Genomic DNA, 26,640 nt, shown 5'->3' with positions numbered 1-26,640 from the left:
TAAACAGACAAGAAATTCAGGAAATGGAAAACTATCAGACTGGTATCAGATGGCTCTGAAATACTGTGTGCATGGAAGATGCCGGACAACTCAGAAGTTTGAGGGTGTTTATGACATCACAGTGAACATGTCACCCAAGATGGCCCCATCTTTATAGTCCGAGGATTGTCCTAGGCTACGATACTCAAGTGAGAGATACCCAGAAAAGAATTTAAAAACAGAAACCAGCACTGAAACTTGAAGAGTTAGAATTGCTGCTGATTAAAGGGATAAGAAAGAAGTCATTGAGGAGATGCAATAAATAACAGACAGACAAGCACTGAGTGGAGAACATTGTGATCTTCTCAAGAATATGGGTAGGCCATTCTAATTCAAGCTTGCAACTTGATTTTAAACCAGAGGCTGGACTTGGGTCTTATCAGACCTACATTGTCCTTCTGCCTTAATCATAATCCCAAATCAAGAATGATCTCCTGAGGACATTGTAGAGAAGGATCGATGCGTCCCTTCCTATGCCCCTAACACTCATTGAAGAGAAGTCTCACTTTCCATACCTCTGGCTTTACGGAGGCCCACTGGGTACATGCTAATGTGTCACAATACATCTCTTTGAACCCTTGAACGACTAGAACCCCATCATGCTCCAGGTATGTCGCATTGTTTGGCAGGGCTCCAGAAGTGTGCTGAGAATCACCCTTTTCCAGAGGGCTTCATTGCTTTGTGAGGGCTGCCCTACCAGGCTAGTGTGCTCAGTTTGGCTCCAATGAGATACTCTCCCCCATCTCTTGGAGTAGAATGATTACTGATGACGTGTATTGACACCATGTGAAAGGAGGTTGTCTGAAAATTAGAACATTACAATTATCTTTATAGAAAAATAAACATGAGGTTGTAAATCAAACAAATAACACACCTTATAGAAATACAGTAAGCCAGTATCTAGACGTAATCTACTGGAATGTTCAAGGATCGGGGGTCAAGATCGAAACTTCCCAAATCCAGAAATGAGACAGAAAAATATCTTACCTGGAACGGAATTCATCACATCTGTCTAATTTGTCTCGGGTACATTATGTTCATGAAGAAGGTTAACATGACAAACTAGAATTTGGAGTTTAAGATGTCAGAACGTTAGACCAACCAAGATGAACACGTGTTCACAGTGCTCATTTTGACCAAGGCTAGCATGGTAAAGATTGCTACAAGTGACCAAGGTAAATTCAAAGACAACACCCAACAATGAAAACTACTCACACGTAGGTCTATAGAACATAGGGTGCTTAAAGAAATAGAAAATTGATACCTTGGGATGAAGGAGAATTGGCTGACAAGCATAGCAAACGGGGAAATCTGAGAAACACCACAATGATTATGCTATGGAAAAACAAAACGGGCTCAAAAGAAGGAAGGCAAACACAAATAACACCTGAATAATCCACAACGAAAGGTGTCAGACTTTAGACAGACTCTGATTGAACTTTTGAAAGTCAGAAAGTGACACAAACCAAAAAACTGCAGCTAGGTAAAACCTGGGCTACCTGGAAAGGGTGGGTATGAGACTCCTCCAAACGTCCTTTGAAACCCTGTGTCCATGAAGCTTGCCGGGAGAGCAGAGACATAATTATGACAAATTCTCTGACATCGCAGTTGACCCAAAATACAAACTGGCTTCATCTACTCAGTGCCAGAGTTGGGCTGAAGTAGCCTATTTAAGTCACATTCCACTCAAATGTAGGTTGCCGAGGGAACATAAATGGGGCTGGTCAGTAAAGAATTAGGGAAGTCTGCGCATTCTGAGTTGGCAGCCAGGAGTTGGCAGGGTAGAATCCTGGGGGTAAACCTCCTCACCACTGGTACAGCCATTCTGGGGCAGGTGAGGGAGGTAATGTAGAGGCAGATGAGAAGCGACGTTAGACAGGGCCACACTTCCTCAGCAAATACAGGAGCACTTCCAGCAGATGTGAGCACTGTGATAAATCTCTTTCAAAAGGAAACAAATTAAAAGTTGCAAAGAATAGAAAAATTGAACCTCAATAAAAAAGAAAAAGGATGCCAGTAAGAAGAATAAGATACCTAGGAATAACCTCACCCCAACAGGTGAAAGCTCTGTAAATAGAAAACTAGCAAACCTTTGCAGAAAGAAATGGGAGAAGACACAAGGAAGCGGAAGGATATTCCATGCTATTGAAATGGAAGAATTAACACACTTGAAATGTCCACACCACATAGAGAAATCTCTTGAGTCCCAGTCAAAGTTGCAGCAATATTTCTCACAGAGATAGAAGCGAGCATCCTAATGTTTACATCCAGCAAGAAAAGACCCCGAATAGCCAAAGGAATCCTGAGGAAAAAGAACAAAGCTCAATGTATCACACCTTCTGATTTCAACATATAGGACGAAGAAATTGAAATGGAAGCAGCGCAGGCTGGGATGCAAAACAGAGAAACAGAACCATGGAACAGAATCAAGAGCCCAGTGGTATAGGGTCACATATATGGACAGCCCATTTTCGATCATGGCGCCAAGAGGAGACAGTGGAGAAAGGAAAGTCTCTACAATGAACGGTGTTGGGAAGAGTGCAGAGTCTCATGTAAGACAAGGAGAGTAGACCATGGTGTTACACCAGGCACAAACACCAACTCAAAATGGATTAAAGTCTAGAATGTAATACTGGAAACCATGAGACTTCTGGAAGAAAACGTAGGTAGGGTGCTCTTTGTCATTTTTCTTAGCCTCATACTTGGAAGAAGCATATCTGTCTGGGAAAGGGCAATAAAGGAAACAAGAAACAAATGGGACTACATCAAACACAAAAGCTTTTCCATAGCCAAGGAAATCATTGATGCAATGCAAAGACAGCACAACAACTGGGAGAGGATGTTTGCAAACCACACATTGGTGAAGGGGTGAATAGCCAAAAGAGCCAATAAACTCATACGGCTCCACAAGAAAAAAAAAAAACAAGCCCCATTAAAATCTGGGCAAAAGCTGGAAACAGACATTTCTCCCAGGAAGATAGAAAGATGGCCAACAGGCTGTATGAAAACATGTTCATCATCATTAAGTCTCTGGTCAGTGCAAATCTGAAAGGCAATGAGATAGCAGCTCACGGCGGTCAGAATGGCTATAACGATGAAGACAGCAAATAAGTTTCGGAGAGGACGTGGAGAGAAGAGAAGCCTCCTGCACTGCTGGAGGGAGTGGAAACAGGTGCAGCCACGACACAAAACGGTGTGGAATTGCCTTAGACATTTCAGAATACATCGACCATATGATCCAGCTATTCCTCTGTGGTGTGTTTATCCAAATAACTTGGAAACACTCATACACAGAGATTGGTGCACACCTCTATTTACCCTGGCCTTATTCCCGATATCCAAGACTTGGAAGCCTGCCTGGTGCCCATCAAGGGATGAATGGAGAAGGAATATGGGCTATAGCCACACAAAGGCATAGCAGTCAGCTATAGGAACAGATTCAGGCCAGCCTTTTGTGACCACCAGAATGGCTCCTGAGGGTATTGGGGGAACTGAAAGAAACCCCAGGGGTATGGTCAAATACCACAGGATCTCACGTACAAGGAGAAGAGCAAGAAGGGACCAACAAACAGGTATCACATGACAATGGATTGGCATTTCCCAGAGGGAAAGTGGGGCAGTGGCCAGAGAGAGAAAGTGTTGATTAGGCACAGGTGTGTGGTTAGGGACAGTAATTAGGCATAAGTTGGTGAAGATGATGTAACCTACTCTGAAGTCTAAATCAATGTGGATGTAGATCTGAAAGCTATAGATCATTATAATATTGGGTTACGGCAATCAATTCACATAAAACCAAAACTCCCAAAAGAGATGCAGATTTACAACCAGAAGCTTTGGAGACAGAAAGAGGTTAGAGAAGATGAACTTCCAAGTATTGGTAATCACCTCAACATGCTCAATGATGCTACAGAATGGTAGACTTTTGCAAAGAGATGAAGAGGAATACTACCGAGAGAACATGCTCTGTGCTAAACTCATGAACCAACAGAAAATGTTACCGTCCATGATGTTACTACTGATTCCTTCACGAATGATCGAAGCAGGCCAACATCTTCACAGGTCAGGTCAAAGGTTGGTCCAAAAGTGCAATTCAGGGCCGGCCCTGTGATGTAGCAGGTAGGTTCCTACATTCCACTTGGGTGGCCCGGGCTTCACCAGCTAGCATCAGGGGTGCGGATGAGATTACTAGCATTAGGAAATATAGATTTCAAGGTATGGTGGGCACAGAGATCATAGAGAAGGAGAAATTGTCACGAGATCTTAACAATATGCACCAGAAAAAGAACCATGAGTATATGACAATCTATGAACGCATCAGGAACACTTCCCCAAATGATGAAGGAAGGAAAACATGTGACCTGCCAAGTGGAATTTTTAGACTGCTAGGAGATCGCACGATCATTGTGCATCAGGGGATTGCCTGGGCAACTTCCAATTGGGGGGGCCCCCAGGACTTTCTCTGAGGAATGTCCACCTAATTGGGCATATACACAATGGATAAGATATAAAACAAGGGATAATCTTAAAGGAAAGGAACCAGTGGGTAGAGGGAATGTAGCATACCTTTCAAGTTCCACGAGAAAGTTAGAAACTGACAAGAAATCCAGAACAAGGAAAACTATCCTACCTGGAAAGATGGAGTCGTCAGACTGATATGAGATGGCTCTGAAACACTGTGTGCCTGGAGGTTTCCAGGACAACTTAGAATTCTGAGGGTGTTTCTGACGTCACGGTGAATGTGTCACCCAAGATGGCAGCAAGTTTAGAGTCCGAGGATTGCCCTGGCTAGGATACCCACGTGAGAGATATCCAGAAACAGCTTTTCCAAACAGAAACTGCACACAGAAACTTGAAGAGATCAAAGAGGCACTGATTCAAGGGATAAGAAAGGAATCATTGGGAAGAAGGGATACTAGAGGGGCAAGCACTGAGAGGAGAACACTGTTATCTACTCAAGTAGATGTTGAGGCCGTGCTGATTGAAGCTTGCAACTTGATTTGAAACAAGAGGCTGGACTTGGGGCATATCACACCTACATTTTCCTTCTGCCTTACTCATAAACCCAAATCAAGAATGATCTCTTGAGGACATTGAAGAGAACAATTGAGGCCTTCTTTCCTAGACCCCTAGCATTCTTTGAAGAGAGGTCTCCCTTTGCATAGCTCTGGCGTCACGGGGTCCCACTGGGTACACGCTAATGTGTCCGAAGACATCTCTGTGAAGACTTAAAGGAATGGATGATTGTCATGCTTGGGGTGTGTCCTTTGGTTTGGAGGGCTGTAGAAGTGTGCTTAAAAGCACCCTTTTTGAGAGGGCTTCGTTCCTGTGTGAAGGCTGCCCTCCCAGGCTACAGTGCTCAGTTGGGCTCCAATGAAATTCTCTACCCCATCTCTTGCCATGGAAACAGTATTGATTTCTTGTTCTGACAACATATGGAATGAGGTTTGCTGAAAATTAGAACATTGCCATTATGTTTAAATAAAAATACACCTGCCAAAGTTCAGAATGAAAATCAAACCAATAGCAAATCATGTAGAAATAAAGTAAGCCCAGTATCCAGACGTAATCTGTTGGAGCATTCAATGATCAGGGGTCAAGTTTGAAACTTCCCAAATCCATAAAAGAGACAGACAAATCACTTACCTGGAGGGAGGAATTCATCAGATTTCTCTCGAAAACACAATGTCCGTGAAGGTGGTTGTCTCGACAACCTCGAATCTGGAGTTTCTGATCTGAGAATCTCAAACCTACCAAGGCGACCATGTGTTCTCAGGGCTAAGTGTCACCTGGGCCGGGATAGCAAAGATTCCTACAAGTGACCGATGGAAATTCCAAGACCACACCCAACAATCACGAAATGACTCACACGTCGGGCTACAGAACCTATGGTAATTAAAGACATACAAAACTCCTAACTTGGAAAGAAGGAGAACGCACTGATAAGCAAATCGAACGGAGATATCTCAACAAGACCATAACAATTAGACTATAGAAAAGAAAAAAGGATCCCGGAATATGGAGGCCAACAGAAATCAAAGCTGACTAATCCACAGTGAAAGACGTCAGTCATTAGACACACTCTGTTTGAACGTTTGAAAGTCAGAGAAAGTCACAATGCCAAAAACAGCAGCAAAGGTCAAACCTGGCCTAAAGGAGAAGGGTGACTTATGAGACTGCTCCCCGCGGGCTCTGAAACCCTGTGTCCACGAAGCTAGACTAGACAGCAGACACGATTCTGACAAATCACCCAACATCACAGTGGGCCAGAAAAGCAAGCTGGCCTCATCAACACAGGGCCAGAGTTGGACTCAAGTAGCATATTCAAGGCACAATCCACTCAACTGCAGGTTGCCAATGGAACATGAAAAGGGCCAGCCAGTGGGGCCGTGGTGATGTCCGCACATTCTGGTTCAGCAGCCCAGGTTCGGTGATGTGGAATCCTGGAGGTGAGCCACCTCACTGCTCGTCCAGCCATTCTGGGGAAGGCATCTGAGGTAGTGTAGAGGCAGATGTGAAGCAACAATAGACATCGCCATTCTTCCTCAGCAAATACGGCAGCATGGCCAGCAGATGTGAGCACAGCCATAAACTTCTGTCAAAACAAAACCAATTGAAAGTTGCAAAGAATAGAAAAACTGAACCTCAAAAAAGAAAGCATGCCAGTAGGAAGAAAAAGATATCTAGGAATAAACGTGGCCAAACAGCAGAAAGATATGGAAACAGAAAACTTGCAAAGGTTTGGGCAAATATATTACAGAAGACACAAGGGAACGGAAGGCTATTCCGTGCTCTTCCAATGGAAGAACGAACACACTTCAAACGTCCATACTGCATAAAGCAGTGTCTGGATTGCATGCAGTCCCAGTCAAAGTTGCAAGGATCATTCCCACAGAAATACAACACAGAATCCTAAAGTTTCTATCCAGCAACAAAGGACCCAGAACAGCCAGAGGAATCCTCAGGAAAACGAACAAAGCAGCAAGTATCACACTTTCTGATTTCAACATATAGGACGAAGCCCTAGGTACGGAAACAGCACAGCCTGGGCCCCAAAATAGGCACACAGACTCATGCAACAGAACGAGATGCTGGAGGTCAACTCACCCATCTACTGACAGCGCATTTTCAAACAGTGAGCCTAGAGGATAAAGTGGAGAAAGGAGAGTCTCCACAAGAAACGGTGCTGAGAAGACTGCACACCAACAGGTAACATAATGAGAGTAGACCATGATGTTACACCAGACATACACACGACCTCGAAATGGATTAAAGCCTTGAATGGAATACTTGAAACCGTGCAACTTCTAGGAGACAACCCAGGCAGCTTGCTCTTTGCCATCTGGCTTGGCTGCCTATTTGGAAGAAGCATGTGTCAGTGGGCAAAGGCAACAAAGGAAACAAAAAACAAGCGGGACTCCATCCAATGCAGAAGCTTCTGCCCAGCCAACGACTCCATTGACTCAATGCAAACACAGCACACCAACTGCGACAGGCTGTTTGCAAACCACACATCGGAGAAGGGGTGAGTAGCCAAAAGATCCAATGAACTCATACATCTTCACAGGAATAAAAACAACGAGCCCAATAGAACCTGGGCAAAAGATGGAAACAGACATTTCTCCCAGGAAGATAGGAAGACAGCCAACAGGCTGTATGAAAACATGTTCATCATTAAGTCTCTCGTCAATGCAAATCCGAACGGCAATGAGATAGCAACACACAGTGGTCAGAATGGCTATAAGGATGAAGACGGGAAACAATAAGTTTCACAGAGGAGGTGGAGAGAAAGGAAGCCTCCTGCACTGCTGGTAGGAATGTGAACCGGTGCAGCCACTACGCAAAGTGGTGTGGAATTGCCTCAGAAATTTCAGAATCCACCTAACATATGATCCGTCTATTCCTCTGTGGCGTATATATCCAAACATCATGGAAACACTAATGCACAGAGATCGATGCACTGCTGTGTTCACCACAGCCTTACTCCCGATATCCAAGACTTGGAAGCGTCCGTGGTGACCATCAAGAGATGAATGGAGAAGGAAGATCGGCTATAGCCACACGATGGTATAGCTCTCAGCTGTAGGAATGGATGCAGTCCAGCCATTTGCGACCACCAGAATGGCTCCTGAGGGTCTTAGGGAAACTGAAGCAAGCCCCAGGGATAAGGTTGAATACCACAGGATCTCACGTACAAGGAGAAGAGGAAAAACGGAGCATCAAAATGTAGGACGTGACATGGGATTGGTAGTTCCCAAAGGGAAATGGATGTGGGGGCCTGAGGGAGAAAGAGTTGATTAGGCACAAGTGTGTGGTGAGGACCTGTAATTAGGCTTACAGTGGTGAAGATGATGTAACCTACACAGAAGTCTAAATCTATGCAAATGTAGATGTGAAAAGCTATAGGATGTTATAATGCTGGGTTACGGCAATCAGTTCACATAAAATCGAAACTCCAAAAAACGGTGCAGATTTACGGCCTAAGCTTTGGAGGCTGAAAGAGATTAAAGAAGATGAACTTCCAAGGATTGGTAAGCACCTCCAAATGCTTAATGATGCTACAGAAAGGTAGACCTTAGCAAAGAGATGAAGCGGAATACTAGCAAGAGAATATGTTCCATGCTAAACGCATCAACCAAAGGTGAATGTTACCGCCATTCATGTTACTACTGATTCCCTTCACGAATGATCGAAGCAGGCTAACATCCTCCCAAGATCAGGCCAAAAGTTGGTCCAGAAGTCCAATTCATTGGCGCACCTGTGATGTAGCAGGTAAGTGCCCACGTTCCACTTGGGCGGCCTGAGCTTCACAGGATAGCAACACGGTTGTGGATCAGATTACTAGCATTAGGAAATCCAGATTTCATGGTCTGGTGGGCACAGAGATCATAAAGAAGTAGAAATGGTGAGGGAAACTGAGCAATGTGCACCAGAAAAAAACCATGTGAATATTACAATCTATGGACTCATCAGCTACACTTCCCCCAATGATGAAGGAAGGAAACATGTGACTTGCCTGGTGGAATTGTCAGACTACTAGGAGATGACACGATAAGTGTGCATCAGGGGATTGCCTGGGCAACTTCAACTTGGGAGGGAGTCCATGACTTTCTCTGGGGAAAGTCCACCCATTTCACCATATCCACACAAGATAAGAGATAAAATCTTTGATAATCGTAACGGAAAGAGACTGGTGTGTAGAGGGAATGTAGTAGACCTTTCAAAGTTCGAGGAGAAAGTTAGAAACCGACAAGAAATCCAGAGAAAGGAACACTATCCTACCTGGAAATGGGGAGTGGTCAGACTGGTATGCGATGGCTCTGAAACACTGTGTGCATGGAGGTTGTCAGGACAACTTAGAATTCTGAGGGTGTTTATGAACATGTCACCCAAGATGGCCACATATATACAGTCCGAAGATTGGCCATTGTGTGGCTATAGATCGTCTTCCTTCTCCATTCATCCCTTGATGGGCACCAAGCAGGCTTCCAAGTCTTGGATATCGGGAATAAGGCCAGGGTAAATAGAGGTGTGCACCGATCTCTGTGCATGAGTGTTTCCACGTTCTTTGGATAAACACACCACAGATGAATTGATGGATCATATGGTCGATGTATTCTGAAATGTCTAAGGCAACTCCTCACCGTTTTGTGTCGTGGCTGCACCTGATTACACTCCCCACAGCAGTGCAGGAGGCTTCCCTTCTCTCCACCTTCTCTCCGAGAGTTGTTGTTCCCTGTCTTCATCCCTATAGCCATTCTGACCACAGTGAGCTGCTGTCTCATTGCCGTTCGTATTTGCATTGCCAAACAATTAATGATGAAGAACATGTTTTCATACAGCCTGTTGGCCATCTTTTATCTTCCTGGGAGAAATATCTGTTTCCATCTTTTGCCCAGATTTATGGGGATCGTTGTTTTTTTACTGTGGAGACATATGAGTTCATTGGATATTTTGGCTAATCACCCCTTCTCCGATGTGTGGTTTGCAAACATCCACTCACAGTTGTTGTGCTGTCTTTGCATTGAGTCGATGGAGTCGTTGGCTGGGCAGAAGCTTCTGCATTGAATGGAGTCCCGCTTGTTTCTTGTTTCCTTTGTTGCCCTTGCCCAGTCACACACGCTTCTTCCAAATAATTGGCTAAGCCAGATGGCAAATAGCAAGCTGCTTGCGTTTTCTCTTAGAAGTTGCACCGTTTCAAGTCTTCCATTCAAAGCCTTTATCCATTTCCTGGTGGTGTGTGTGGCTGGTGTAACATTATGGTCTACCATCATTGTGTTACATGTGGCTGTGCAGTCTTCCCAGCATCATTTCTTGTCGAGACTCTCCTTTCTCCGCTGTCTCCTCTTGGCTCCTTGGTCTACAATGGGCTGTCCATATATGTGGGAGTTGACCTCTGGGCTCTCAATTCTGTTCCTTGTGTCTATGTCCCTGTTTTTGTGGCCAGCCTTTGCCGTTTCGGTACCTAGCAGTTCGTCCTAAATGTGGAAATTCGAAAATGTGGTACTTGCTGAGTTGTTCGTTTTCCTCAGGATTCCTTTGGCCTTTCCTGCTCCTTTGTTGCTGGATAGAAACTTTAGGATTCTCCCTTCTATTTCTGTGGGAAAGATTGCTGAAACTTCGATGGGGCTTGCGTGGAATCCAGAGATTGCTTTATCCAATATGGACGTTTCAAGTGTGTTCATTCTTCCATTCAAAGAGCGTGGAATAGACTTCTGTTTCCTTGTGTCTTCTCTAATTTCTTTCTGCAAAGCTTTCCAGTTTGTTGGTCCTTGTTTGTCTCTTCTCCTTGTAAGTGAGCTCCTATGGTATTTGAGTTTCTCTCTGTGAGATGTTTCACTTCCAATGAAACCCTCAGGAGCCATCCTTCTGGTCACTAATGGCTGGATTCTCTACTTTGTTATGGCTCATTGATATGCCATTGTGTTCTTAAAGCCCAGCTTCCTTCTCCAATCTTCCCTATTTATTCTTCCTTCTGCCTTGATGGGCATCAGGGCGGCTTTCAAGTCTTGGATAACGGGAGTAAGGCCAGGGTGAACACAGGGGTGCACATATATCGGTGCACGACTTCTTCCAAGGTCTTTGGATAAACATGCCACTGAATAATAGCTGGATCATATAGTAGATGGATTCTGACATGTCTGAGGCAATTCCACAGGGCTTTGCATCGTGGCTGCACCAGCTTACACTCACAGCAGCACTGTAGGAGTCTTCCCATCTCTGCAGCTCCTCTCTGACACTTGTTTCCTGACTTTTTACCTATAGTCATTCTGACCACATTGAGCTGCTATCTCGCTGCCATTTGGATTTCAATTGCCCTGAGTCTTAATGATGATGAACATGTTTTCATACACCTGTTGACCATCTCTATCTCTTCTTGGGCGAAATCTCTGTTTCCACCTACTGCCCAGGTTTTAATGGGCTTATTTTTTTTCTCTTGTGGACGCATATGATTTTACTGCATCTTTTGGCTATTCACCCATTCACTGATGTGTGGTTTTCAAACATCCTCTCCCAGTGGTTGTACTGTCTTTGCATTGAGTCGATGGTTTCCTTGGCTGGGCAGAAGCTTTTGCGTTTGATGTAGTCCCATTTGTCTCTTGTTTCCTTTATTGCCCTTGCCCAGACAGAAAGGCTTCCTCCAAATAGGAGGCTAAGACAGATGACAAAGAGCAAGCTGCCAGCGTTTTCTTCCAGAAGTCTCATGGTTTCCAGTCTTACATTCAAGACTTTAATCCATTTCGAGTTGGTGTTTGTGCCTGGTGTAACACCGTGGTCTATTCTCCTTGTCTTAGGTGAGGCTCTGCAGTCTTCCCAGCACCATTTATTGTAGAGACTTTCCTTTCTCCCCTGTCTCCTCTTGGCGTCATGGTCGAAAATGGGCTGTCCATATATGTGTACGTATACCTCTGGGCTCTTGATTCTGTTCCATGGTTCTGTTTCTCTGTTTTGCATCCCAGCCTGTGCCGTTTCCATTCCTAGTTCTTCGTCCTCTATATTCAAATCAGAAAATGTGATACATTGAGCTTTGTTCTTTTTCCTCAGGATTCCTTTGGTTATTTGGGGCCTTTTGTTGCTGGATGTAAACTTTAGGATGCTCGCTTCTATCTCTGTGAGAAATATAGCTGCAACTTTGACTGGGATTTCATGTAATCTAGAGATTGCTTTAGCTGGTGTGGAGGTTTCCAATGTGTTCATTCTTCCATTTCAAGAGCATGCAATATCCTTCTGCCTCCTTGTGTCTTCTCCCATTTTTCTTCTGCAAAGGTTTGCTAGTTATCAATTTACAGAGCTTTCACCTGTTGGGGTGAGGTTATTCGTAGGTATCTTATTATTCTTACTGGCATTTTTTTGAGGTTCAATTTCCCTATTGATTGCAACTTTTAATTTGTTTCCTTTTCACAGAGGTTTATCACTGGGCTCACATCTGCTGGAAGTGCTCCTGTATTTGCTGAGGAAGAGTGGCCCTGTCTCACGTCGCTTCTAATCTGCCTCTACACTCCCTCCCACGCCTGCCCCAGAATGGCTGGACCAGCGGTGAGGAGGTCTGCCCCCAGGATTCCACCCAGCCAAGTGCAGGCTGCCGACCCAAAACCCGTGGACTTCCCCAGTTCTCCACTGCCCGACCCCTTTCAAGTTCCCTTGCAACCTGCAGTTGTGTGGAATGTGACTTAAATAGGCTACGTCAGCCCAATTCTGCCACTGAGTTGATGTAGACGGTTTCTATTTTTGCTCAACTGTGATGTCAGAGAATATGTCATAATTGTGTCTCTGCTGTCCAGGCAAGCACCATGGACACAGAGTTTCAGAGCAGGTTTGGAGCAATCTCAGACTCACCCTTTCCAGGTAGCCCAGGTTTTACCTCGCTGCAATTTTTTGGTTTGTGACTTTCTGACTTTCAAAAGTTCAAGCAGAGTCTGTCTAAAGTCTGACATCTTTTGTTGTGGATTATTCAGGTGTTATTTGTGTTTGCATTCCCTTTTCTGAGCACATTTTGTTTTTCCATAGTATAATCATCATGGTCGTTCTCAGATTTCCCCCTTTGGTATACTTGTCAGTCGGTTGTCCTTCATCCCAAGGTATCAATTTTCTATTTCTTTAAGCATCCTATGTTCTATAGACCTACGTGTGAGTGCTTTTCGTTGTTGGGTGTTGTCTTTGAATTTACATGGTCCCGTGTAGCCATCTTTGCCATGCTAGCCTTGGTGAAGATGAGCACTGAGAACACGTGTTCATCTTGGTTGATCTGACATTCTGAGATCTTAAACTCCAAATTCTAGGTAGGCATGGCAACCTCCTTCATGAACATAATGTAGCCGAAGCAAATTCGGCAAATCTGCTGAATTCCGCTCCAAATAAGATACTTTTCTGTCTCATTTCTGGATTTGGGAAGTTTCAGTCTTGACCCCCATCCTTGAACGTTCCTCTAGATTACGTCTAGATACTGGCTTACTTTATTTCTATAGGGTGTGTTATTTGTTTGATTTACATCCTCAGCTCTGGCAAGTTTATTTTTCTATAAAGATAATTGTAATGTTCTAATTTTCAGCCAACCTATTTACATATGGTATCAATACACGTCATCAATAATCATTCTACTCCAAGAGATACGGGGATAGAACTTCATTGGAGCCAAACTGAGCACACTAGCCTGTTATGGTGGCCCTCACAAAGCAACGAAGCCCTCTGGAAAAGGGTGCTTCTCAGCACATTTCTGAAGCCCTGCCAAACAATGAGACATATGCAAAGCATGACGGGGGTCCATTCCTTCAAGGATTCAAAGAGATATCTTGTGACATATTAGAATGTAACCTTTGGAGCTCCATAATGCCAGAGCTATGGAAAGTGATACTTCTCTTCAATGAATGCTAGTGGCATAGGAAAGGAAGCATCAATCATTCTCTACAATGTCCTCAGGAGATCACTCTTGATTTTGGGTGATGATTAACGCAGAAGGAAAATGTAGGCCTGATAAGACCCAAGTCCAGCCTCTGGTTTCAAATCAAGTTTCAAGCTTGAATCTCCATGGCCTCCCCCTATACTTGAGTAGATCACAGTGGTCTCCACTCAGTGATTGTCCCTCTATTATTGTATCTTCACAATGACTTCTTTCTTATCCCTTTAATCAGCGTCTATTCTATCTCTTCAAGTTTCAGTGCCTGGTTTCTGTTTTTAAATTCTCTTCTGGGTATCTCTCCCTTGAGTATCAGTAGCCTAAGACAATCCTTGGACTATTAACATGAGGCCATCTTGGGTGACATGTTCACTGTGATGTCCTAAACACCCTCAAACTTCTCAGTTGTCCCGGCATCTTCCATGAACACAGCATTTCAGAGCGATCTCATACCAGTCTGACTACTCACGCTTTCCAGCTAGAATAGTTTTCCATTTCCTAGATTTCTTGTCGGTTTCTAACTTTATCCTTGAACTTTTAAACGTCTAGTAAATTCTCTCTAGACACTAGTTTCTTTACTTTAAGTTTATCCTGGGTTTTAGCTGTTACATTTTGTAGATATGGCCAAATGTGTAGACTTTCCCCAGAGAAAGTCCTGGAGTCCCTCCCAAGTTGAAGTTGCCCAGCCAATCCTCTGATGTGCAATGATCACGTCATCTCGTGCAGTCTGACAATTCCACCTATGCAGGTCACATCACTTCCTTCATTTTGTATTTAGAGAAGTGTACCAGATGTGTCATAGACTGCAATATTTTCATGTTTATTTCCTTGTGCGTATCTATAAGGTATGCTCACAATTTCCATTTATTTATGATCTCTGTCTGCACCATACCATGAAATCTATCTTTCCTAATGTTACTAATCTGATCAGCACCCATGAATTGAATCCATGAATCCCAGGTTGTCCACTAGGAACGTGGGCACTTACACACCAGAACACATGGCTGGACCTGAATTTTACTTTTGGACCAATCTGTTGCCTGAACTTGGGGAGAAGCTGCCCTGCTGTGATTATTCGTGAAGGTAATTAGTAGTAACCTTACTCATGGTAACATTTTCCCTTGCTTCATGAGCTTAACACGGAACACGTTCTCTTCGTTGTATTCCTCTTAATCTATTTGCTATGGTCTACCTTTGCGTATCATCATTAAGCATTTGGAGGATATTCATAATCCTTGGAAGTTCATCTTCTCTAACGTCTTTCAGCCTCAAAAGCTTCGTGGTGCAAATCTGCATGCCTTTTTGAACAGTATTGATTATGTGTTTTGAAAACATATGTGAGAAAGTTTGCTGAAAATTGAAACATTACACTTATATTTAAAGAAAAATAAACATGCCAGAGCTGAGGATGTAAATCAAACAACAAACAATCCCTACAGAATTAAAGTAAAGCAGTCCTTAGACGTAATCTACTCTAACGATCAAGTTCGAGCCTTCCCAAATTCAGAAAAGAGACATGAAAATATCTTACCTGGAGAGAAGAATTCATCAGGTTTGTCTAATTTGTCTCAGAAACATTATGTCCATAAGTTGGTTGCCTGGACAACCTAGCATTTGGAGTTTCTGATCTCAGAACGTCAAACCAACCAAGATGACGATGTGTTCTCAGTGCTCAGTTGGATCTAGGCAAAGATTCCTTCTAGTGAACAATGGGAATTCAAAGACAATACATAACAATCACAAAAGCATTCATGCATCGGCCTACAGAATATATGGTGATTAAAGAAATACAAAATTAATAACTTGGAATGAAGGAGAATGGACTGATAAGCATACCTATGAGAGATAGCTGAGAAAGCAAAAGACGATTGATGTGGATTAAGGATTGAAAATAGTCTTTTTGTCAGAGTTGTTGGTATTTGCATAGCATGCAGGCATTCAGCCTGGGTTTTCTAGTCATATAAGTTCACGTTGTCTGTTAAATTTGTCAACAAAATAATAGCTTTAAATGATGACCAGTTTTGTCTAATGCCTCATGAGGTTTCTGTAGGTAATCTGAACATAATTGTTGGTAACAAATGGTTTAAATACATAAAACTCATAAAAATGAGTACAATAACTTTTATGGTCAGTATACTTGTTGGAAAAAAACAGCTTCAAAATTCTTTTTGGTAACAATCTTGAGTTATGCCAAGTTAAGTTAAATGATAAAAATCTGAATATCTGGGTTGTTTTTGGATTGGATGTAACACCGAAACATTATTAATAAACATATCTAAGTTATCTACTTTTGGCTTCTTATTGAAGAGGCTAAAAGCGTTTGGGCGTATAAAAAGCATGCCTTGTGTTTTATTGTAATGTGGCGTGTTTCTAAACTTATGAAGTGTTTAGAATGCTGATATAAAAGTCGATTCATAACTGTTTGCCTTTTTAGCGTTTCCTGCGTCTGTTAAGGGTTAAAAGTTCTAATTAAACTATGGAATTAAAGCTACTGGAAATTACTAAGGAAAAGAGCTCATATTCAAGGAAGTTAAAGTCTACGCTTTCAGTAAAAAAGGTATAAAGAATGGAAATATTTTTGTTTGATGGGTTAAGAAAGATAAATTCGTCCTAATGTACTGGAAAGGAAAAAAGAAAGAGTTTGGGACAAAATCTGAAACCAAAAAAGAAAGTTTTAGAAGGTTTGTGAAGGAGAAATTCTGAAAGGAGTTTTCTGCCTGGTCACGTAGACTAAAGTAAGTTCAATTAAGTGAATGAGTTTGAATGTTAAAAATAAGTAGGTGCAGAAATTCAAATTTGGTTTTCTCTAAAAGGATAAATGTTCTTGAACCTTTGATCTGCTCTTGATAAGGAGGTAATGAAAGCTGTTCCTTTGAGTAAGTCTACCCAAGAGACAAATCTGTTTTGCGAAAATAATGACTGAGGTCAGTCTTAATATTTTTGACTTTTTCTGTTATCATTTGGAATAGATACCTGAGCATTGTTTCACAGTGAGTATTGTTTCCTATTTGAAGAAGCATTTTAAAAACTTTTGATATGTTTGAACAAGCTTCTCCCTCAAAAATATTCAAATCCTGAATGAAGGCTATCTTTTCACATGGGAGACAGAAGAATGATTACTCTGAGGATTTTCAGAGGGCCCCTGAGACTTCTCAAATAAATTTGCTCTCTCTTCCTATAAGGAAGAAAATACTAAACTAATTAGGCTTATTTGGTCTATTAAATTACATGGGAAACATTGGGAAATAAGTGATGATAGATCTTCTTAGGTGCTATTAGATGGGTAAATGTTATTAATATAGATGTCTTAAAATTATATAGCATTCCTAGAATTCTGATCTGTCCTGGTTATCAGTCATAAGTCCAATTATTATCTGGAAGTGTTATATGTCACAGGAGTAGCCAAGTTTCTTTGTCAATTGCCCTTTTGATTCCTTTGCAAATTTGCAGTTAGATCTTGTTTTACTCTGCTGCTTTTTCTTTAGCAAATATGTTTCATCTTCAGAGAAATTTCTGGAAAGGATTCTGACACAGAGGATCTAATCTACAGATTTATGATAAACTTTCAGATTGTAAAACTAAACTGAGTAAGAAACTACAGAATTCTAACAGAAACTAAGCTCCTCGATCTGCTGACAGAAGATTCAGCTCAAGACTTGATTATACAGGACTGTGTGAACTGATGAGGATGATTATAAATTTTTAGGACTTCTGTTTGAAATATTGTTCAGTTTTGATGTGTTGTTTTGTTTTCTCATAATGAGGGAAATCTTTTTCTCTTTTCTCTTCTGCTAACTATGACTTACAGCAATTTGGTGAAATTATACCTTTATGAGCAAAACTGAAACTTTTATCTTTTTCTCCCTATCTTATTCCTCCGGAATTGGGAAACACTTTGTGACTGACTATAGTTATTTGGTGGCAATATTTGTATAAGTTCCATAAGAATCTGTTCTCCTTATAACAGGACACATTGGTTATACTACCAAGGCTTTGACTGGAATGTCATATTTGAAACATACAGGGTCAGATATGACAAGACAGCATTTCCGGAACAGAGATTGCACTTTCTGGAATACAGCCACTTGGAAACATGGGCCTGGTACCTTGTTTACAGAGATTCTGGCAATCTCACCCGGTAAGTAAGGAAGCTTGCTTATCTGCCAGTTGTAAGGAACCTCCGAATATTTTGGGGGAACTCAAGGAGAACTCCACTCAAATCTGTAAGTACTGCAGGCAAAATATGATGGCAAGTCCTTGGCTTTGCTTTTCTGGCCTCGAGAGGCCTTCACAGTTCAATCTGAGATTCGTCAGAAAAAATTCTAGCAAAGCAGATTTTAAAAAGCCTGTATGAGCAATTACTATTCTTGCTGCTGATATGTAAATAATTGGAGAAAGTTGTCTTGAAACTGCACTTTATTTGAAAACCAGTTAATCCTAATTTGGCTATCTTTTGTAAAAATGAGGGTGATTTAAGAGACAAAAATTATGTTTCTGTAGAAGCTATAATAGGCATTCCTGGATACTAGATTCTAGCTGTTTTCTTTGGCAAGATTCATCTATTACTAATCGTAATGTCTACTTGTTGCCATCTATATCTGACACCTGGGAGTTCCCTGGCCACCATCAAACATTTTCCTTCAATACTACTGCCCAAATACTAACTACATTTGCCTTGTCATAGGTGGATCCTAAACAACAAGTTCCAAATGTAAAGTCCCCAACCTATCGATATGCATAGGATGGACAATATCAAATTTGGTATGCATATATTTGGTTCACTCCTACTCGTGGTCAACTCAATCAAAGGTCACTCCCTGTTGGGAACAAACCAATCACGCTTGTGATACATCGCCTATTAACACCTGACCGATGGGAAAAATTCACTGTTATATGTGTTCTCATATCATAGGCTTAAAAAAATACTGATTGGTTTGGGACTGACTGGGATAGATGGCCCCGCACACATTGGTTAACCCCTAATTGTGCTCAGTGGCTATGTGGCTCCAATGTACAGCCTTGGCTGCCACCTGGATGGATTGGATGATGTACCCTAGGGTTTGTCTGGATGCAAGGTACAACGAGATCTACTATATCTCCTCCTGCTAACCTACCCAACTTGCAGCAATGCTGAACCAGCTGTGTCTTCCACTGGTATGACCATCTTTCCTCAATTTTCCTTCCCTCATTAGGAATCCAAAATGTCGTCTTGCACCTGGAAGTCCTAAACAAATTTATTATGAAGGCATTAAATGACACTCAATATAGCACTTCACTGCTCAATTTAGAAGTATCCCAAATGTGAAAGGCAGTCCTCCAAATCCAAATGGCACTGGATGTCTTGACAGCAGCACAAGAGCAGCACTGTGCCATTATAAAAACTGAATGTTGTATCCATATTCTTGACTGCCATCAAAATATTTCTGGCTTCCTATCCCCACCACCAAATGAAATCCATGTCTTATCAACCCTAACTCTAAACGATTCATTGAACTCCTAGTCCGGATCAGTTTTCTGTACTACTTCAAAACCTTATTCATTGGGTTAAACATGCTGCTTGTATTTCTTATGATAATTTATCTGTTTCGTTGTTTGTCTTCCGCATGTCAAAAATGTTTCACCTCGTGGACCACCTCTCATCAAATGATTCTCTTGTCTCCAGAGGCTCTGTATACCTTGTCAGCCTTGAAAACCATGGGTGAAGACTTACGGTCCACTGAACTTCCTACCTGTGCCTATGGTCCCATTTAGGGACAGCTCTATGAACCTGTACAGCCAGAAGTAGTCACAGAAGACAGACCATCCTCCATATCCCAAAAGATTTCCAGTCCAAATGGGTTCGGGGGGGTTATGATGTGGATTAAGCCGGCCCCAGCTAGAGAAACCCAAGGTGACCTGGCCTACATGCCAAACTATGTGACCAGGTGGATTTCTTCATGGTATGAATTAGGGCTGAGAGGCCAGGGAGAGAAGCCCAGGGCATAATCACATACATGCTGATCTATATTGCCAGATTCGTATCTAAAGTTATATGACCGCACAATAACCAGAGCCATTCTGCACTGAAATCATTTAAAGATATTTTACATCATCATTTCTTTTTCCAGTAAAGGTAAGTCATGTACCCATGCCTTATAAAATTCACCATAACCCTTAACTCAGGGCAACAGCAGGAGCTCTGACTGCCCTTGGGTCCTGTCCCCATGCTATCCCGTACTATGCTCTAAATAAAAGAGCACCAATGCCAGACCTTTAGATTCCAAGAAATCTTTCAATCGAGTCTTCAGCTCGCCGAGCCCCTATCAACGATTATACCATGGAAAAGAAAAAACGGTTCAAGAAAATGGAAGGCACACAGAAATCACACCTGAATAATGCAGAATTAAAGACTTCAATTTTGGACATACTCTGAACGTTCTAAAATCAGAGAAAGTCACAACTCCAAAAACTGCATCGAAGGTCAAACCTAGGTTAACTGGGAAGGGTGAGTTACAAGACTGCTAAAATCAGGCTCTGAAAACCTGTGTCGATGAAGTTTGCTGGAATAGCAGAGACACACTTCTGACAAATCCTCTGACATCACAGTGGAGAAGAAAAACAAACTGGGCTCATCTACACAGCGCCAGAGTTGGGCTCAAGTAGCATATTCAAGTCACATTCCACTCAACTGCAGGTTGCCAATGAAACATGAAAGGCTCCACCAGTGGCGCAGTGGTGAAGTCCGCATGTTCTGGGTCGGCAGCCCGGGGCCGGACACGTGGTATCCTGGGTGTGAACCTCCTCACTGCTGGTCCAGCCGTTTTCCAGCAGGCGTCCGAGGTAGTGTTGAGGCAGCTGGGAAGTGATGTCAGACAGCATCACTCTTCCTCAGAAAATACAGCAGCATCGCCTGCAGATGTGAGCACACACATAAACATATGCCAAAACAAAATCAATGAACAGTTGCAAAGAACAGAAAAACTGAACCTCAAAAAAAAAAACAAACATGCCAGTAAGAACAAAAAGATTTCTAGTAAAAACCTTAGCCAAACAGCTGCAAGCTATGGAAACCGAAAGCTAGCAAAGATTTGTGGAAAGAAATTCCAGAAGACACAAGCAAACGGAAGGGTATTCCGTGCTCTAGGAATGTAAGAAGTAAAACACTTGATACTTCCGTAATGGATAAAGCAATCTCTGGATTCCATGCAATCCCAGTCAAAGTTGCAGAATCTTTCCCACAGAAATAGAAGAGAGAATCCTAAAGTCTCTATCCAGTGAAAAGGGACACTGAATACCCAAAGGAATCCTGAGGGAAACAAGCAAAGCAGGACGTATCACACTTTGTGATTTCAACAAGTAGGACGAAGTGCTAGGTACTGAAACGGCACAGTTTGGTCTCAAAAACAGGCAAACAGACCAATGGAACAGAATCCAGAGCCCAGAGTTCAACTCACACATATATGGACAGCACATTTGCAATGAGGAAGGCAAGAGGAGACAGTGGAGAAAGGAGAGACTAACAGAAACAGTGCTGGGAAGACTGCAGAGACACATGTAACACAATGAGAGTAGACCATGATGTTACACCAGGCACACACACCATCTCGAAATGGATTAAAGCCTTCAACAGAAGTCTTGAAACCGTGAAACTTCTTGGAGGAAATGCAGGCAGCCTGCTCTTTACCATCTGGCTTAGCAGCCTATTTGGAAGAAGCATGTGACTGGGCAAGGGCAACAAATGAAACAAGAAACAAACGGGATTCCATCCAATGCAGAACCTACTGTCCAGCCAAGGAAACCATCTGCTCAATGCAAAGACAGCACAACAACAGGGAGAGGATGATTCAAACCACACATCAGAGAAGGGCTGAATAGCCAAAACATCCAATGACCACACACGTCTCCACAAGAGAAAAAACAACAAGCCCATTAAAACCTGGGCAAAAGATGGAAACAGAAATTTACCCCAAGAAGATAGAAGGTTGGGAAATAGCTATATAAACACATGTTCATCATCGTTAAGTCTAAGGCCAATGCAAATCCAAACGGCAATGAGATAACAGCTCACTGTGGTCAGAATGGCTACAAGGAACAAGACAGGAAACAAGTGTTGGAGAGGAGGTGGAGAGAAGGGAAGAGTCCTGCAGAGCTTGTGGGAGTGTAAACCAGTGCAGGCACTACGTAAAGCCATGTGACATTACCTCAAAAATTTCAGAATCCATCTACCATATGATCCAGCTATTCCTCTCTGGTGTGTTTATCCAAAGACCTTGGAATCACTAAGGCATGGAGATCCCTGCACTGCTTTGTTCACCACAGCCTTACTCCCGATATCCAAGACTTGGAATCCTCCATGGTGCCCAGCAAGGGCTCTTGGAGAAGGAAGATGGGCTATATCCACACAATGGCATAGCAGTCAGCTATAAGAAAGTGTGCAGTCCAGCCATTTGTGACACCAGAATGGCTACTGAGTGTATGAAGGTAACTGAAACAATCCCCAGGGAGAAAGTCAAATACCATAGGATCTCACTTACAAGGAGAAGGTTAAAACAAGGAGCAACAAACAGGTAGCATGTGACAGGGGATTGGTGCTTCCCAGAGGTAACAGATGGCAGGGGACGGAGGGAGAAACAGTTGATTAGGCACAAGTGTGTGGTGTGGGCCTGCAATTAAGCTTAGAGTGGTCAAGATGACGTAGCATACACAGAAGTCTAAATCTATGAGGATGTAAATCTGAAAGTTATAGGATGTTATAATGCAGGGTTCCAGAAACCAGTTCATATAAAATCAAGACTCCATAAAGGCAAGCAGGTTTATGGCATAAAGATTGCAGGCTGAAAGAGTTTAGAGAAGATGGGCTTCCATGGATTGATAATCACCTTCAAATGCTTAATGATGCTACAGAAAGGTAGACCATTGCAAAGAGATGAAGAGGAACACTACCAAGAGAACATGTTCCATGCTAAGCTCATGAGAGAATGGAAAATGTAGCTGTCTATGATGTTACTACTAATAACCTTTATGAATAATCAAAGCAGGCCAACATCTTCCAAAGTTCAGTACAAAGGTTGGTTCAAAAGTCCTATTCAGGGTCGGCCCAGTGGTGTAGCGGGTAAGTGCCCACGTTCTGCTTGGGCGGCCTGGGCTTTGCTGGCCAGCATCACAGGTCCGGATCAGATTAGGAGCATTTGGAAATATAGATTTCAAGGTATGATGCAGACAGAGATCATGAAGATGTAGAAATTGTGAGGATACGTTATGAATACACACCAGAAAAAGAACCATGAGAATATCACAATCTATGAATGCATCAGGTACACTTCCCCACATGATGAAGGAAGTAAAACATGTGACCAGCCAAGGTGGAATTGCCAGAGTGCTATGAGATGACCCGATCATTGTGCATCAGAGGATTGCTGGGAACATAAAGTTGGCAGGGACTTTCTGTGGGGAAAGTCCACACATTTGGCCACATCCACAAATGATAAGAGATAAATCCCAGGAAGAACTTAAAGCAAAGAAACCAGTGTCTAGAAGGAATGTAGTAGACCTTTCAAGGTTCGAGGATAAAGTTAGAAACTGACAAGAAGTCCAGAAAAAGGAAAACTGTCCTACCTGGAAAGGGAGAGTAGTCAGACTGGTTTGAGATCGCTCTGAAACACTGTGTGCATGGAGGTTGTCAGGACAACTTAGAATTCTGAGGGTGTTTATGACATCATGGTGACCATGTCACCCAAGTCGGCTGAGGTTTCCAGCCAGAGGATTGGCCTAGGACAGTATATTCAAGTGACAGTTACCCAGAAACAGCTTTTCCAAACAGAATCCTGGCACAGATTGTTGAAGAGATAAAAGAGACACTGATTCAAGAGTTGAGAAAGGAATCATTGGGAAGAAGCGATACTAGAGGGGCAAGCACTGAGAGGAGAACAGTGTCATCTACTCAAGTAGATGGGGAGACTGTGCTGATTCAAGCTTGAAACTTGTTTAGAAAAAAGAGGCCAGACCTGGGGCTTATCAGACCTATGTTGTCCTTCTGCCTTACTCATAATCCAAAGTGAAGAATGATCACTTGAGGACATTGAAGAGAAGAATCAAGACCTCCTTTTCTACGCCCCTAGCATCTTGAAGACAAGTCTCTCTTTCCATAGCTCTGGCTTCACAGGGGTCCACTGGGTACATGCCAATGTGTCTCAAGAGATCTCATTGAAGCCTGGAAGGAATGGATCTCTGCCATGGTTGGCTATGTTTCTTGCTTTGGAAAGGCTCTAGATGTGTGCTAAAAAGCATGCTTTTCCAGAGGGCTTCGTTCCTTGGTGATGGCTGCCTTCCCAGGCTAGAGTGCTCAGTTGGGATCAATGAGATTCTCTCCCCCATCTCTTATCTTAGAAGGAGTATTGATTATGTGTTTCAAACTACATGTAAGGAGGTAGGCTGAAAAAGTAGAACATTTCCATTATATTTAAAGAAAAATAAACATGCCTCAGCTGAGGATGTAAATCAAACAAATAAAAAAACCCTGTAGAAATAAAGTAAGAAACGATCTACACGTAATCTAGTGGAGCGTTCAGGGATGAGGGGTGAAGTACGAAACCACCCAAATCCAGAAAAGGGATGGAAGGATCTCTCCCCTGGAGAGAGGAATTCATCAGATTCATCTAATTTGTCTCAAAACCCTTGGGTCCTTGAAGGTGGTTGCCAGGACAACATGGAGTTTCTCATCTCACAATGTCAAACGAAGCAAGATGACCACATGTACTCAGTGCTCAGTTGCACCTAGACTAGCATAGCAAAGATTACTTCAAGTTACCAATAGAAATTCAAAGATAACACCCAACAATCACAAAAGCACTCACACACCAGCCTACAGAACATACAGTGATTAAAGAAATACAAAATTCCTAACTTGGAATGAAGGAGAATGCAATCATAAGCATGTCAAAGGGAGATAGCTCAGAAAGACCATGACAATTAGACTATGGAAAAGAAAACATGGTCCCAGAAAATGGAAGGCCAACAGAAGTCACACCTCAATAATCCACAGTGAAAGACGTCAGTCTTTAGACAGACTCTGCTTGAATGTTGGAAAGTCTGAGAAAGTGACAACCCCAAAACCTGCAGTGAAGGTCAAACCTGGGCTAACTGGGAAGGGTGAGTTCTCAGACTGCTCCAAACGGGCTCTGAAACTGTGTGTCCATGAAGCTTGCCAGGACAGCAGAGACAAAATTCTGACAAATCCTCTGACATCACTGTGCACCGGAAAAACAACCTGGCCTAGTCGACACAAAGCCAGAGTTGGGCTCAAGTAGCATATTCAACTCACATTCCACTCAACTGCAGGTTGGCAATGGAACATGTAAAGGGCCGGCCAGTGTTGCAGGGGTGAAGTCCACGTGTTCTTGGTCGGCCGGCCGTGGTCAGGAGAGTGGAATCCTGGGGTGATCCTCCTCATGGTTGTTACAGCCATCTGGGGCAGGCGTCCGAGGTAGTGTAGAGGCAGTTGGGAAATGACGTTAGACAGTGCCACTCATCCTCAGCAAGTACAGCAGCATTGTCAGCAGATGTGAGCATAGCAATAAACGTTTGCCAAAACAGAAGCAATTAAAAGGTGCAAAGAATAGAAATAATGAACCTCAAAAAGGGAAGCATGCCAGTAGGAGAAATAAGATATCTAAGACTATGCTTTGCCAAACAGATGCAAGCTATGTAAACCAAAACCTGGCAAAGCTTTGCGGAAAGAAATTCCAGAAGACCTAAGGAAACAGAAGGCTATTTCATGCTCTTCGAATGGAAGAACTAATACACTTGAAACGTCCATACCCCATAAAGCAATCTGTGGATTCCATGCAATCCCAGTCCAAGTTGCAGCAATCTTTCTCACAGAAATAGAGAGAGGATAGTAAAGCCTCTATCCAGCAGCAAAGGAATCTGAATACCCAAAGGAATCCTGAGGAAAACGAACAAAGCATGACATATCACACTGTCTGATTTCCTCATGTAGGACGGAGCGCAACGAACCGAAATGGCACAATCTCGGTCCAAAAACAGGCACACAGACACATGGAACAGAATCGAGATCCCAGAGGTCAACTTACGTACATATGGACAACCCATTTTCGACAAGGGAACCAAGAGGAGACAGCAGAGAAAGGAGAGTCTCGACAAGCAACGGTGCATGGAAGACTGCACAGCCACATGTAACACAATGAGAGTAGACCATGATGTTACACCAGGCACACACACCACCTCGAAATGGATTAAAGCCTTGAATGGAAGACTTGAAACCGTGCAACTTCTAGGAGACAACCCAGGCAGCTTGCTCTTTGCCATCTGGCTTAGCCACCTATTTGGAAGAAGCATGTTTGACTAGTCAAGGTCAACAAAGGAAGCAAGAAACAAACGGGACCTCATACACTGCAGAAGCTTTTGCCCAGACAAGGAAACCATCGACTCAGTGCAAAGTCAGCACAACAACTGGGAGAGGATGTTTTCAAAACACACATCAGACAAGGGGTTAAGAGCCAAAAGATCCAATGACCTCATACGTCTCCAAAAGAGAAAACGCAACAAGCCCACTAAAACCTGGGCAGAAGATGCAAACAGAGATTTCTCCCCAGAAGATAGAAAGATGGCCAATAGGCTGTATGAAAACATGTTCCTCATCAGGAAGTCCCATGCCAGTGCAAATCCAAACTTCAATGAGATAGCAGCTTACTGTGGTCACAATGGCCCTA

This window comes from Equus asinus, chromosome 24 (genome assembly GCF_041296235.1).
Source record: "Equus asinus isolate D_3611 breed Donkey chromosome 24, EquAss-T2T_v2, whole genome shotgun sequence".
NCBI classification, from domain to species: domain Eukaryota; kingdom Metazoa; phylum Chordata; class Mammalia; order Perissodactyla; family Equidae; genus Equus; species Equus asinus.
The sequence above is the reverse complement of the archived record's forward strand: the minus strand, read 5'-3'. Positions refer to the sequence as shown.